Source organism: Callithrix jacchus, chromosome 10, assembly GCF_049354715.1.
Source record: "Callithrix jacchus isolate 240 chromosome 10, calJac240_pri, whole genome shotgun sequence".
Lineage (NCBI taxonomy): Eukaryota > Metazoa > Chordata > Mammalia > Primates > Cebidae > Callithrix > Callithrix jacchus.
Genome location: NC_133511.1, coordinates 58,690,544 through 58,704,256, shown reverse-complemented (window position 1 = coordinate 58,704,256; position 13,713 = coordinate 58,690,544). Strand labels below are relative to the sequence as shown.

The 13,713-nt window shown below is 34.6% G+C and overlaps 1 pseudogene; it reads left to right on the top strand.

Annotated features, from left to right (window-relative positions):
• Positions 1-2,865: 2,865 nt before the first annotated feature.
• LOC100397174 (protein SET pseudogene) lies at positions 2,866-4,469 on the top strand (annotated as a pseudogene).
• The last annotated feature ends 9,244 nt before the right edge of the window (positions 4,470-13,713 follow it).

The window sequence follows — 13,713 nt, the reverse complement described above, 5'->3', positions numbered from 1 at the left end:
ATAGTGCTAATCCCATGTACTCACTTATTTGTGTGATCTAAGAAATCAAAACAACTAAACTAATTAGATAGAGAGTAGAAAGATGGTTACCAGAGGCTGGAAAGAGTAATGGGGTTGAGGTTTGTTGTGGGAGTGGGTTTGGTACCAAAAATTAGAAGGAATGAATAAACAATAAACAGGTGACTATAGTCACCCTGTTGTCCTTTGATAACACAACAGGGTGACTATAGTCAATAATAATTTAATTGACATTTAAAAATAATTAAAAATATATACATGTATTGTTTGTAACACAAAGAATAAATGCTTGAGGTGATGGATGCAGCACTCTCCATGATGTGATTAGAAGGGACTTCATGCCAGTATTAAAACATCTTATGTACCCTATAAAAATTATACACCTAAGTACCCACAAAATTATAAAATTAAAAATGTTCTAATTCCATACAGAACCGACATTCAGTTTGATAAACATCAGCATTTGTTTACAATTTTCACATTTTGCTCTTGCCCTGAGGCCCCTGAGTCATATACTTTGCTTTAGCCGGTGATTACCTAAGCAGTTATAAAGCTCTAAATGCAATGTGTGGTTAGGTATTCCTAACATCCACAGTGAGAACATTTCCTCCTTAAGCCTAGTCACTAGAGTAAGGAACACTAAAGCTATATGAACTCAAAATCAGTGAATCTGTAAACTCAGGAATGAGAAATAAATGCTTGAAATTACAAGCTACTGAAGTTGTGGTTTTGTGGCACTGTTACACCCATACCCATGTTTGTTTTGAGTGTTCCGGCAGCCATTCTGATTGGACAGTGTTTGTACTGATTATTAATTATTTTAATAAAAACCCTGCATATCTCCAATGAAATACAATTTAATATCATGGGATAAAAAGATTTGTATGTGCTTAATAGAAATATATTCAGAATTTAATTTTAGGTGATAAAATACAATGTGAAAATGTGATTGTCTTTATATTCGAATGTGCATATTTATGTGTGAGGATGAGTCTTTGCAAAGAAATATTTTGAAAATATTTATAAGAAAATGCTTGTGATTTCTTCTAAAATGTTTAAATGAGATATGTTATTTGCTGCTCTTAATACTTTTTAAAACATTTCAAATTCATGTATACATTATTTCTTCAATAAAATATGTAATATTTAAAAATGAACAAAAAGCAAAGCACTGAGATTGGTTAAGAACACTGAAGAATGTTATAGTTTTAAAAAGATAATTCAAAATAATCTGTGCCTGTTATTTTAGCTGTATGAGCTATATTGCAATTTATAAAATATGTTGTTGTAAAGGAACTCAATTGTGATATTGTCCCAATTTCCCTTTTTATTATGCATTCATAGTTGATATTTATTAAGCAGTACAAGCCAGGAAATTTGCAGAGTACTTAACATGTATTATCTGATTTAATACAATTTTGAAGTAGATGTGTGAATTACCATGGTTTACAGATAATTTTAATATGGAAATATTTTCTTGAGATATGCTCACTAAATAGCCACTTCTTTTCTGAGAGCCACTACATCTTTCAGTGATGTTTAAAATATATAGAAAACTATAAAAAAAGCGCAAAGAATACAAAACTGTTTTCCTTCTTGGATATAAGTACACAGTGTGAATCTCTAAACATTATTTTTGCTATTTCCAAGTGAGTGAGGCATGCTAAAAAAAAACCTCTAGTCTACCGTCTTCACCTTGATTTCATAGAGAGCTCAGGAGCATGACTTTCACCACAAAGTTGGTCTCATTTTGAGTCAAACGGCCTAACTTCTGTATGACATTGTCAGTCAGTCATTTCACACTTTCCCTGAGTAATGAACAGAACTTCTCAGGAAAGTGGTTCCCATTTAGCTAGAGGAAATTAGATCAGAAGTCTGAATGGGTCTCACTGGCTAAAATCAAGGTGTTGTCAAGGTGCTGCATTCTGGAGGTTCTAGGGAAGAATGCATTTCCTTGAACGTCACAGCTTCTTGAGGCTGGCCATATCCAATGTCTTACAACCTCGCTGCCTTCTCAAAGCCAGCAATGATAGGTCAAGTTCTTCTCACATGGTATCACTGACACTCTAACACTAGAAATCAATTCCAAGTGGAACTCTTGAAGCTATGCCAATCCATAAAAATTAAACAAAATGATCCTAACAAGTTGGGGTCAACAGCAAAATTAAGGTGAATTTTTTTTAATTCAAAAGGAATGAAAATGAAGACATACTGAAATATCTGGGATACAACACATTAGCGTTAGGAGGGAAGTTTATAGCATTAAATGTCTACATTGAAAAGTAGAAACATTACAAATTAACAATCTAATATCACACCTTGAGGAACTAGAAAAACAAGAACAAGCCAAGCCTGAAGCTAGCAGAAAAAAAGAAATAACACAAATCAGAGCAGAACTGAATGAAACTGAAACCAAAAATTATACAAAGAATAAATTAAGTTTAAAAAGTGGTTCTTTAAAAAACAAATAATATTGAAACACCACTAGCTGGACTGAGGAAGATAAGAAGAGGGAAGATTCAAATAAGCACAACTAAAAATGTTTTTAAAAATGGTACATTGCAACTGAACCATAAAAATATGAAAAATCATCAAAGACTATTATGAACTTTTCTATGCTGAAAAACTAGAAAACCTAGAGGAAACTGATAAATTCCCAGAAACATAAAACTTGACAAGATTAAATGAAAAATAGAAATTCTGAACAGATCAATAATAAGTAATGAGATTGAATCAGTAATTTAAAATCTCCCAGGCAAAAAAAAAAAAAAAAAAAAAAAAAAAAAAAAGCCAGGATGAAATGGATTCACAGTTGAGTTCTACCAGTCATATAAGAAGAAAAATAGTGAGTGTTCTGCCTGCTTCCGGACGAGCAAGAAGACTTGTGCTCCGGTTCTCGGACTTCCCCAGCAGCATGGCCCCCAAACACCAGTCTCCACTCCCGCCTCAAAAGAAGAAACCAAGACCACCTCCTGCTCAGGGACTGGATGAGACATCGGCCTCTGCAGGCTTGCCAAAGAAGGGAGAAAAAGAACAGCAAGAAGCAATTGAACACATTGATGAAGTACAAAATGAAATAGACAGACTTAATGAACAAGCCAGTGAGGAGATTTTTGAAAGTAGAACAGAAATATAACAAACTCCGCCAACCATTTTTTCAGAAGAGGTCAGAATTGATCGCCAAAATCCCAAATTTTGGGGTAACAACATTTGTCAACCATCCACAAGTGTCTGCACTGCTTGGGGAGGAGGACGAAGAGGCACTGCATTATTTGACCAGAGTTGAAGTGACAGAATTTGAAGATATTAAATCAGGTTACAGAATAGATTTTTATTTTGATGAAAATCCTTACTTTGAAAATAAAGTTCTCTCCAAAGAATTTCATCTGAATGAGAGTGGTGATCCATCTTCAAAGTCCACTGAAATCAAATGGAAATCTGGAAAGGATTTGACGAAACGTTCAAGTCAAACGCAGAATAAAGCCAGCAGGAAGAGGCAGCATGAGGAACCAGAGAGCTTCTTTACCTGGTTTACTGACCATTCTGATGCAGGTGCTGATGAATTAGGAGAGGTCATCAAAGATGATATTTGGCCAAACTCATTACAATACTACTTGGTTCCTGATATGGATGATGAAGAAGGAGAAGGAGAAGAAGATGATGATGATGATGAAGAGGAGGAAGGATTAGAAGACATTGATGAAGAAGGGGATGAGGATGAAGGTGAAGAAGATGAAGATGATGATGAAGGGGAGGAAGGAGAGGAGGATGAAGGAGAAGATGACTAATAGAACACTGATGGATTCCAACCTTCCTTTTTTTAAATTTTCTCCAGTCCCTGGGAGCAAGTTGCAGTCTTTTTTTTTTTTTTCCTTCCCTCTTGTGCTCAGTCACCCTGTTTTTGAGGTCTCTTTTCTCTACACCATGGTTCTCAACTTATTTTGGGGGGAAATATCTTGAGCAGGATACAATGGGAAAAGTATCTACCCCTTTCTGTTTGAAATTCATTTTTATCCCTTCCTGTCTTAACAAAAACTGTATGGAATCAATACCACCGAGCTCTGTGGGAAAAAAGAAAAACCTGCTCCCTTTGCTCTGCTGGAAGCTGGAGGGTGCTAGGCCCCTGTGCAGTAGTGCATAGAATTCTAGCTTTTTTCCTCCTTTCTCTGTATACTGGGCTCAGAGAGTACACTGTGTCTCTATGTGAATATGGACAGTTAGCATTTACCAACATGTATCTGTCTACTTTCTCTTGTTTAAAGAAAAGAAAAAAAAACTTAAAAAAATGGGGTTATAGAAGGTCAGCAAAGGGTGGGTTTGAGATGTTTGGGTGGGGTAAGTGGGCATTTTGACAACATGGCTTCTCCTTTGGCATGTTTAATTGTGACATTTGACAGACATCCTTGCAGTTTAAGATGACACTTTTAAAATAAATTCTCTCCTAATGATGACTTGAGCCCTGCCACTCAATGGGAGAATCAGCAGAACCTGTAGGATCTTATTTGGAATTGACATTCTCTATTGTAATTTTGTTCCTGTTTATTTTTAAATTTTCTTTTTGTTTCACTGGAAAGGAAAGATGATGCTCAGTTTTAAACGTTAAAAGTGTACAAGTTGCTTTGTTACAATAAAACTAAATGTGTACACAAAGGATTTGATGCTCTTCTCTCAGTACAGGTCTGCTCACTATGACCTTCCAAGTTTGACTTGTACAACATCACTGTCAAACTTTGTCACCCTAACTTCGTATTTTTTGATACGCACTTTGCAGGATGACCTCAGGGCTATGTGGATTGAGTAACGGGATCTGAATTAATGTATTGATACTGCCATAGCTGGGAAAGTGGGTACAATTTGCCATTGGTTTCTGAAAGTACTCACATCATTTGGGATACCAGATTGCTCAATACTTTGAGTATATTGTGCCCTTGATTTTTATCTCCAAGTGGCAGTTTTTAAAATTGGCCATTTACCTGGATATAAAATAATAGTACCTGCCACCACCATCCAACAGACCTGGTGCTCTCATGCCAAGTTATATGTGGGACAGTTACTGGCATGTCTTCACTGGCTATATAAAATGTGGCCAAGGAGATAGGCTCTCAGAGTAGGAGTCTGCAATGGTTGGCGGTAACTGTCCCAGCTCTCTGGTATAAAGTTCTCAAACGTGACTATGTGAATCTGGGTGGAATAATGGACTCAGCTCTGTCTGCTCAATGCCATTGTGCAGAGAAGCACCCTAATGCATAAGCTTTTTAATGCTGTAAAATATAGTAGCTGAAATTAAATGCCACTTTTTCAGAGGTGAATTAATGGACAGTCTGGTGAAATTCAAAAGCTTTTTGATGTATAAAACTTGATAAATGGAACTATTCCATCAATAGGCAAAAGTGTAACAACCTGTCTAGATTGATAGTATGTAATTTCCGCACAGGTCTCTGTTTAGTAAATACTTCACTGTATACCGATCAGCAATCTTGCTCCAATAAAGGAACATAAAGATTTAAAAAAAAAAAAAAGAAGAAAAATAGTAACAATCCTACTGAAAATGTTTCACAAAACTAAGGAGAAAGGAATTCTCCTTAACTCATTTTACAAATCCAGTATCCCCCTAATACCAATGCCAGACAGGTACAAAATAAAAAAAGAAAACCATTGCCAATAAAAAAAGAAAACCATTGCCAATATCCCTGATAAATATAGATTCAAACATCCACAATAAAACTAGCATTGAATACAACAGGATATCAAAATGACAATGCACCCTGTTCCAGTGAGTTTTATTTCAGGGATGCAAAGATTATTCCACATACACAAATTAATAAATTTGATTCATCACATAAACAGAATTTTTAAAAAATATAATCATCTCAAGATATGCAGAAAAAGTATTTAATTAAATTCAATATCTCTTCAGGATAAAAACCCTCAACCAACTAGGAATAAAAGGAATATAGTCATAATAATAAAAGCCATATACGACAAACCCACAGCCAACATCATACTGAATAGGGAAAGGTCAAAAGCATTTCCCCTATGAATTGAAATAAAACAAGGATGCCCATTTTCACCACTACTATTTAACATAATATTCAAAGTTCTAAGCAGAACTTGATCAGGCAAGAGAAAAAAATAAAATGCATTCAAATTGGAAAAAGAAAATAAAATTATCTCTGTTTGCTGATAATATGATCTTACATGTACAAAACCCTAAAGACTCCTTGATTTGATAAATGAATTCAATAAAATTTCAGGAGATAAAATCAGTATGCAAAAATCAGTAGCATTTCTATACACCAGTAATGATCAAGCTGAGAGCCAAATTAAGAAGTCAGTCCCATTTACAATAGCTAAAATAATAAAATAAAATACCTAGGAACACATTTAGCAACGAAAGTGAAAGACAGCTACAGAGAAAACTACAAAATGTTGATATAATAAATTGTTGATGACACAAACAAATACAAAAACATACCATGCTCATGGATCAGAAGAAATATCATTGAAATGACCATACTGCTGAAAGCATTATGCAGATTCAGTGCAATCTCTATCAAAATGCAATACATTCAATGCAATGTTATTTTTCACAAAATTAGAAAAAAAATCCTAAAATTCATATGGATCCCCTCAAAAAAGCCTTGAATATCAGAAGCAATCCTAAGCAAAAATAACAAATCTGGAGTCATCACATTACCAGACATCAGACTATACTACAAGGTGATAGTAACCAAAACAGCATGATACTGATATAAAAATAGACACATAGATTTATGTACTGGAATAGAGAACACAGAGATAAAGCCTGTTGCCCATAGCCAACTGATTTTCAACAAAGTTGACAAAATCATACACTGGGGAAAGGGCACTCTATTTAATAAATGGTGCTGGGAAAATTGGATAGCCATAAGCAGAAGAATAAAACTGAACCCTACATCTTATTATATAAGTTAACTCAAGATGAAAAAAAGACTTAAATATAAAAACTAAAACTAGGCCGGGCATGGTGGCTCACGCCTATAATCCCAGCACTTTGGGAGGCCAAGGCAGGTGGATCACGAGGTCAAGAGATCGAGACCATCCTGGACAACACAGTGAAACCCCGTCTCTACTAAAAATACAAAAAAATTAGCGAGGCATGGTGGCACATGCCTGTGGTCCTAACTATTCAGAAGGCTGAGGCAGAAGAATCGCTTGAACCCAGGAGGTGGAGGTTGCAGTGAGCTGAGATTGTGCCACTGCACTCCAGCCTGGTGACAGAGCAAGACTCCATCTCAAAGAAAAAGAAAAAAAACTAAAACTATAAAAATGCTAAAAGAAAACCTAGAAAACTCTAATGGACATTGGCATAGGCAAGTAATTCATGACTAAGACCTCAGAAGCAAACTCAACAATAACAAAATAGACAATGGTATTTAATTAAGCTAAAAGGCTTCTGAAAAGCAAGAGAAGTAATCAGTAAAATGACCAAACAACCTACAGAATAGGAGAAAATACTAACAAACTATGTCTCTGACAAAGGACTAATGTCAAGGATCTACAAGGAACTCAAATAACAACAACACAACCACAACAAAAACCTCATTTTAAAAAGTGGGAAAAAGACATGAAGAGACATTTTGCAAAAGAAGGCATACAAATGTACAAAAAATAAAAATAAAAAATGTTTAATGTAACTAATCACAGAAACTCACAGCAAAACCACAATGAGATTCCTTCTTATACCAGACAGAATGGGTATTACTATTTATTTTTATTTTTAATTGTTGTGGGTGCACAGTAGATGAATTTATTTACGGGTTGATTAAAATATGTTGATACAAGCATACAATGCATAATAATCACCTCAGGGTAAATGGGGTTTTCATCACCTCCATCATTTATCCTTTGTGTTACAAACAATCCTAATACACTCTTTTGGTTATTTTAAAATGTATAATTAATTATTATTGACTATTGTCACCCTTGTGCTAGCAAACACTAGGTTTCATTTATTCTTTCTAACCATCTTTTCGTATTTATTAACCATCCCCACTTCCCCCACCATCTTACAAGCCTTCCCTACCTCTGGTGACAATCTTTCCACTCTCTATTTCCATGATTTCATTTATTTTCATTTTTCAATACCACGAATAAGTGAGAACAAGCAAAATTTGTCTTTTTGTACCTGGCTTATTTTATTTAACATAATGACCTCCAGTTCCATTTACGTTGTTGCAAATTATAGGAACTTACACTTCTTCATGGCTGAATAATAAACCATTGTGTATATGCACTACATTTTCTTTGTCCATTCATCTGTCACTCCCAAATCTTAGCTCTTGTGAATAGTGACACAATAAACAGGGGAGGGCAGATATCTCTTCAACATTCTGATTTCTTTTCTTTGGGGTATATACCTGAAAGTAAGATTATTAGATCATATGGTAGCTCTATTTTTAGTTTTTTGAGGAACTTCTCAACTATTCTCCATAGCAGTTGAATTAGTTTACATTGCCACCAACAGTGTAGCAGGGTTCCTTTTTCTCTGCATCCTGGCCAGCATGTGTTCTTGCCTGACTTTCAGATAAAAGTCATTCTAATTGGAATGAGATAGCATCTTATTTTAGCTTTATTTGCATTTCTCTGATGATAATAACTGTGAGCACTTTTTCTTATATATCGTTGCCATTCTAATCTTTTTTTAGACATGTCTATTCAAATTGCTAGATATTTATCCTATAAAGGTGTTTGAACTCCTTATATATTCTAGTTATTAATCTCTTATCAGATGGGTAGTTTTCAAATATTTTCCCACATTCTGCTAGTCGTCTTTTCACTTTGTAAATTGTGTCCTTTGCTGTGCAGAAGCTATTAAACTTGACATATTCCATTTACCCATTTTTGCTTTGGTTGCCTGTGCTTATAGGGTGTTGCTCAAGAAATCTTTGCCCAGACCAATTTTCTGGAGAGTTTCCACAATGTTTTAGTAGTTTCATAGTTTAAGGGCTTAGATTTAAGTTTTTAATTCATTTTGATTTGATTTTTCTATATTGTGAGAGATAAGGGCCAATTTTATTCTTTTGCATATCAATAACCAGTTTTCCCAGCACCATTTATTGAAGAGACTGTCCTTTCGCCGATATATGTTCTTGGCACTTTTGTCAAAAATGAGTTCACTCTAGAAGAGTATATTTACGTCTTGGTTATCTAGTCTGTTTCACTGATCTATGTGTCTGTTTTCATGAGGATGGCTTTTTTTTTTTTTTTTTTTTTTTTTTTTTTTTTTGATGGAGTCTTACTCTGTCATGCAGGCTGAAGTCCAGAGGTGCAATCTCAGCTCACCGAAAACTCCAGTTTCCCAGTTCAAGTGATTCTCCTGTCTCAGCCTCTCAAGTAGTTGGGATTACAGGTGCCCACCACCATGCCCAGCTAATTTTTGTATTTTTAGTAGAAAAAGGGTTTCACCTTATTGGCCAGTCTGGTCTCGAATTCCTGATCTCAAATGATCTGCCTACCTCAGCCTCTCAAAGTGCTATGATTACAGGCATGAGCCACTGAGCTCAGCTGAGAATGGCTATTATTATTTTTAAAAGTAATAAAGTAGATGTTGGTGAGAATGTGAAGAAAAAGGAATGGCTATACATTGTTAGTAGAAATGTAAATCAATAAAACTTCTCTAGAAAACAATACAGAGATTTCTCAAAGAACAAAAAATAGAACTGCCATTCAATCCAGTAGTCTCGCTAGTGGGTATTTGTGCAAACAAACTAATAATTATATAAAAGAGATACCTGCACTCATACATTTGTTGCAACAGTATTCACAATAGCAAATGTATGGAACCAACTCAAGTACCCATCAATGGATGCTTGGATAAAGAAAATCTATGCATACACCATGGTATATTAGCTATAAAAATAATGAAATCATGTTTGTGCAGCAAAGCACCACAGATGGAATTGGAGGCCACTATTTTTGGTGAAATAACTCAGAAATAGAAGGTCAAATAACACCTGTTCTCACTTAGAAGTGGGACCAAACAATATGCACACATGGACATGGAGAGTGGAATAATAGACATTGGAGACTTAGTGGAAGGTTGAGAGCAGGGCGAGGGATAAGAATCTACCTAATGAGTAAAATCTACACTATTTCGATGATATTTACACTAAAAGCCCAGGCAGGCTACACAATATATCCGTGTAACAAAACTACTTATACCGAACATATCACCATTACCCAATATGTCCATGGAACAAAACTTAACTTACACCCACTAAAACTATAAAAATAAAAAATCAAATAAATGTGAAAAAAACCTGCATATAATTGCCCAGGGATCTCACTGTTTTGTGTACCATCTCAAAGTTGGAACATAAGGACCTAATACAGGATTGCACATTCCAGTGAGTTGTTACTTATTTCTGTTTCCTTATGTTTACACACAGGCCATGCATTTGGGCCTGCAAATTACAGAGATGATACTGAGTCTTTCATTGTATACTGGTGAATGGAAAACATGTGGAATTTTCCCATTAATGATGCCTTCATCACACTGATGAAATTTCACCCAGATGATGTCTGTGAAGCTTCTCCAATGTAAAGTTACTTTTTTTATTCCCTTTGAAGTGAATACATAGTTTGTGGGTATATACTTTGAGACTATGTAAGATAGTGTTCCTTATTCTACATTTACATACTAGTTTTAGCTTTATTTAACATATTGTGACTATGAAGATTATCAAACAAGGATTTTTTTTAATGACAGGAAATTCACATGTAAAATTAATTATTTTAATAAAACTTTTGTGTTTTTTAGAATAGTTAGGACTGTCACAATGTGGTGAAACCAACACTTCTATCTAGTTCTAAAATATTTTTATCACCCAAACATGAATCTGTATACCCATTAGGTAGTAACTCCCCTTTCTCCACTTCTCCTAACCTTGGTAAACATTGACCTGATTTCTGTGTTCATGGATTTACTAATTCTGGATATTTTATAGCAGAAGAATCATATAATATGTGATCTTTTGTGTCTGGGTTCTTTCACTTAGCATAATGTTCTCAAAGTTCATTCACACTGTGGTATTTATCATTCTTTCATTCATTTTCATTGCTGAATAATATTCTGCTGCATATATATTTCACAATTCATTGCATATGTATTTCACAATTTGTTTTGTACATTCATCTGTTGATGGATATTTGAGATATTTGGGTTGTTTTCCCCTTGGAACTATTCTGAATAATGTTGCTATAAACATTCATGTAAAAGGGCCTGCTTCAATTTGTGTTCAGTCATTTTGGATATATACCTAGGGGTAAAATTTCTGAATCATATGGGAATTCTGTTTTAATTTTTGAGAAATGACAAAATTGTTTTCTGCAGCAGCTATGACTCTTTTTTTCCAATAAAGTATGGGTTTCCAATGTATCTGTATACTTACTAACATTTATTATTATTATTATTTTGATTCAGCAATACTAGTAATTGTTCAGTGGCATTTTATTGCGGTTTGCATTTGAATTTTCCTTGTGTCTAATAATATTGAACATCTTTTTATATACTTGTTAGTCATTTCTAAATCTTCTCAGAAATGTCCTTTCAAGTCCTCAGTCTTCTTTTTGATTGATTTTTTTGTCATTTTAGTGTCACAAAAGTTCTTTATATATTTTTGATTATTAGATTATTAACTGATAAATGACTTACAAATATTTTATCCTATTCTGTAAGTTTTCTTGTCACTTTCTTGGTAGTTGACTTTGGTGCACAAAGGGTTTAATTTTGCTAAAATCCGGTTTATCTTCTTTTTGTGATTTTTTTGTTGTTCATGCTTTCAGTGTCATTTCTAATAATCCATTGCCAAATCCAGTGTCATAAAGATTTATGCCAATTTTGTTCAGTGCTTTTGGTTTCAGCTTTTATACTTAAATCCTTGACTCATTTTGAGTTAATTATTGTATATGCTTTAAGATAAGGGTCTATTTAGAGTTAAATTTTGCATGTGGTATGAAATATGAGTCTAGTTTTATGTTATATGTAGACATTTAGTTTCCTCAACACCAGATATTATAGACTTTTCCTTACTATTAGAATCTTTGTTGAAAATTAGTTAGCTCACAGTTCTAGGTTTATTTCCTCCATTCTAGTTCATTGGTTCTATGTATCTATCTTTATGACAGTATCACTCTGTTTATCATCTTTTGTAGTAAGTTTTAAAATTTGAAAATATGAACCTCTGAATTTGTTCTTCTTTTTAAATATCATTATGGCTATTTAGTTCCCCTTAAAAATGCAAGCATTCGTAGCTCCTTTTAACAGATAATTGTTTTTAGAAAACAGACAGTAAGTTCTGATTGTGCTCATTTCTACTGATCTTCTCTTGTTTTTCAGGCTCTTTCAGTAAACAGTTTAAAAGTATATAAATTGAACCTCATCCTTTAATCTAGCTTTCTTCTTTTCCATTCCTGTACTTCTCTTCAAGAGTTGGAAGGCTGTGTCTCATTATTCTCTATGTTTTTATCTTGTTCAAAATCCTGAATATAGCCAGTCTGCTGACCTAAGCTTCCACCTTGGCTGGATGCCCCATTTGCTCAGGCCCTGACTCCCATAGGGCCTTCTCTCGGCTTGGACCCTGGGTTAGTTTGGTAGAGATGGCATGACAAAATACCACTGAGTGGGTGGCTTCAATAACAGTAATTATTTTCTCACAGTTCTAGATGCTGAAGTCCAAGATCAGATTGTCAGCAGGTTTGGTTTCCCCTGTGGTCACTATCCTTTGTTTGGAGATAGCCTTTGCTATGTGACCACACATGCTGGGTATTTCTTCCTCTTCTAAGGACCAGTTACATTGGATTAGGGCCCACCCTAAAAGCCTCATTTTTAATTCAGTCCCCTCTTTGATGCCTCCACCTCCAAATTCAGTCACATTCTGAGGTTCTGGGAGCTAGGAATTCAACATACAAATGTGGGGGAGAAACAATTAGCATAAAACTAAGACCCTGCTGGTGCATTCTTGCCCCTTGCCAGCTTGTCTTGCCATCCTGCTCTGATTCATGCCTCCATATGCTGTAGTCACCAATAGGTTGCCATGAAAAGCAGGACATCTGTTTTTTGTTGTTTTTAAATATTGTCAATTCAATTGTTATTTTTTAATATTGTCTACTGAGTTATGTTGAGAAGATTTAAAGAAGTTTGAACCTCAAAGAAAGAAGTGGGGGAAACACTGGTAGATTTGTGGATAGAGACAAGTTAGTAATGTGTTTGTGAGGTAGGAAACATGTTTGGAAGATTTACAAAATAGTCCATTTGAATGCCGTTGATTCTGTGACGTTTGCCTATTTCTTCTTGGATTTTCTTTCCATTTTTCTTTCATTTTCTCCTTCTGTCTCACTAATACTGATTGGCAGCTAGATACCTTAGTTATAAACACATCCTTTCAATCATTATTCATGACAAGAGAAATTTTAAAATTCTATTTACCCAGGGATTGACTGAAAACATTTTGAATCTCATTTAGGTATAGGAGATATTGTATCATAGTTTACATTAAGTTGGTGTATAAAGGGGTTTACATATTCTTTGAAAAAGACTTTCAAAGAAAGGTTGCAGTATAAATACAGACTATAATACTGTGGCAGAGGGCCTTGGTTTTTTATTTGGATAAATTAATTATTTTATAAATTCATTTATTAAAGTATTTAATGATG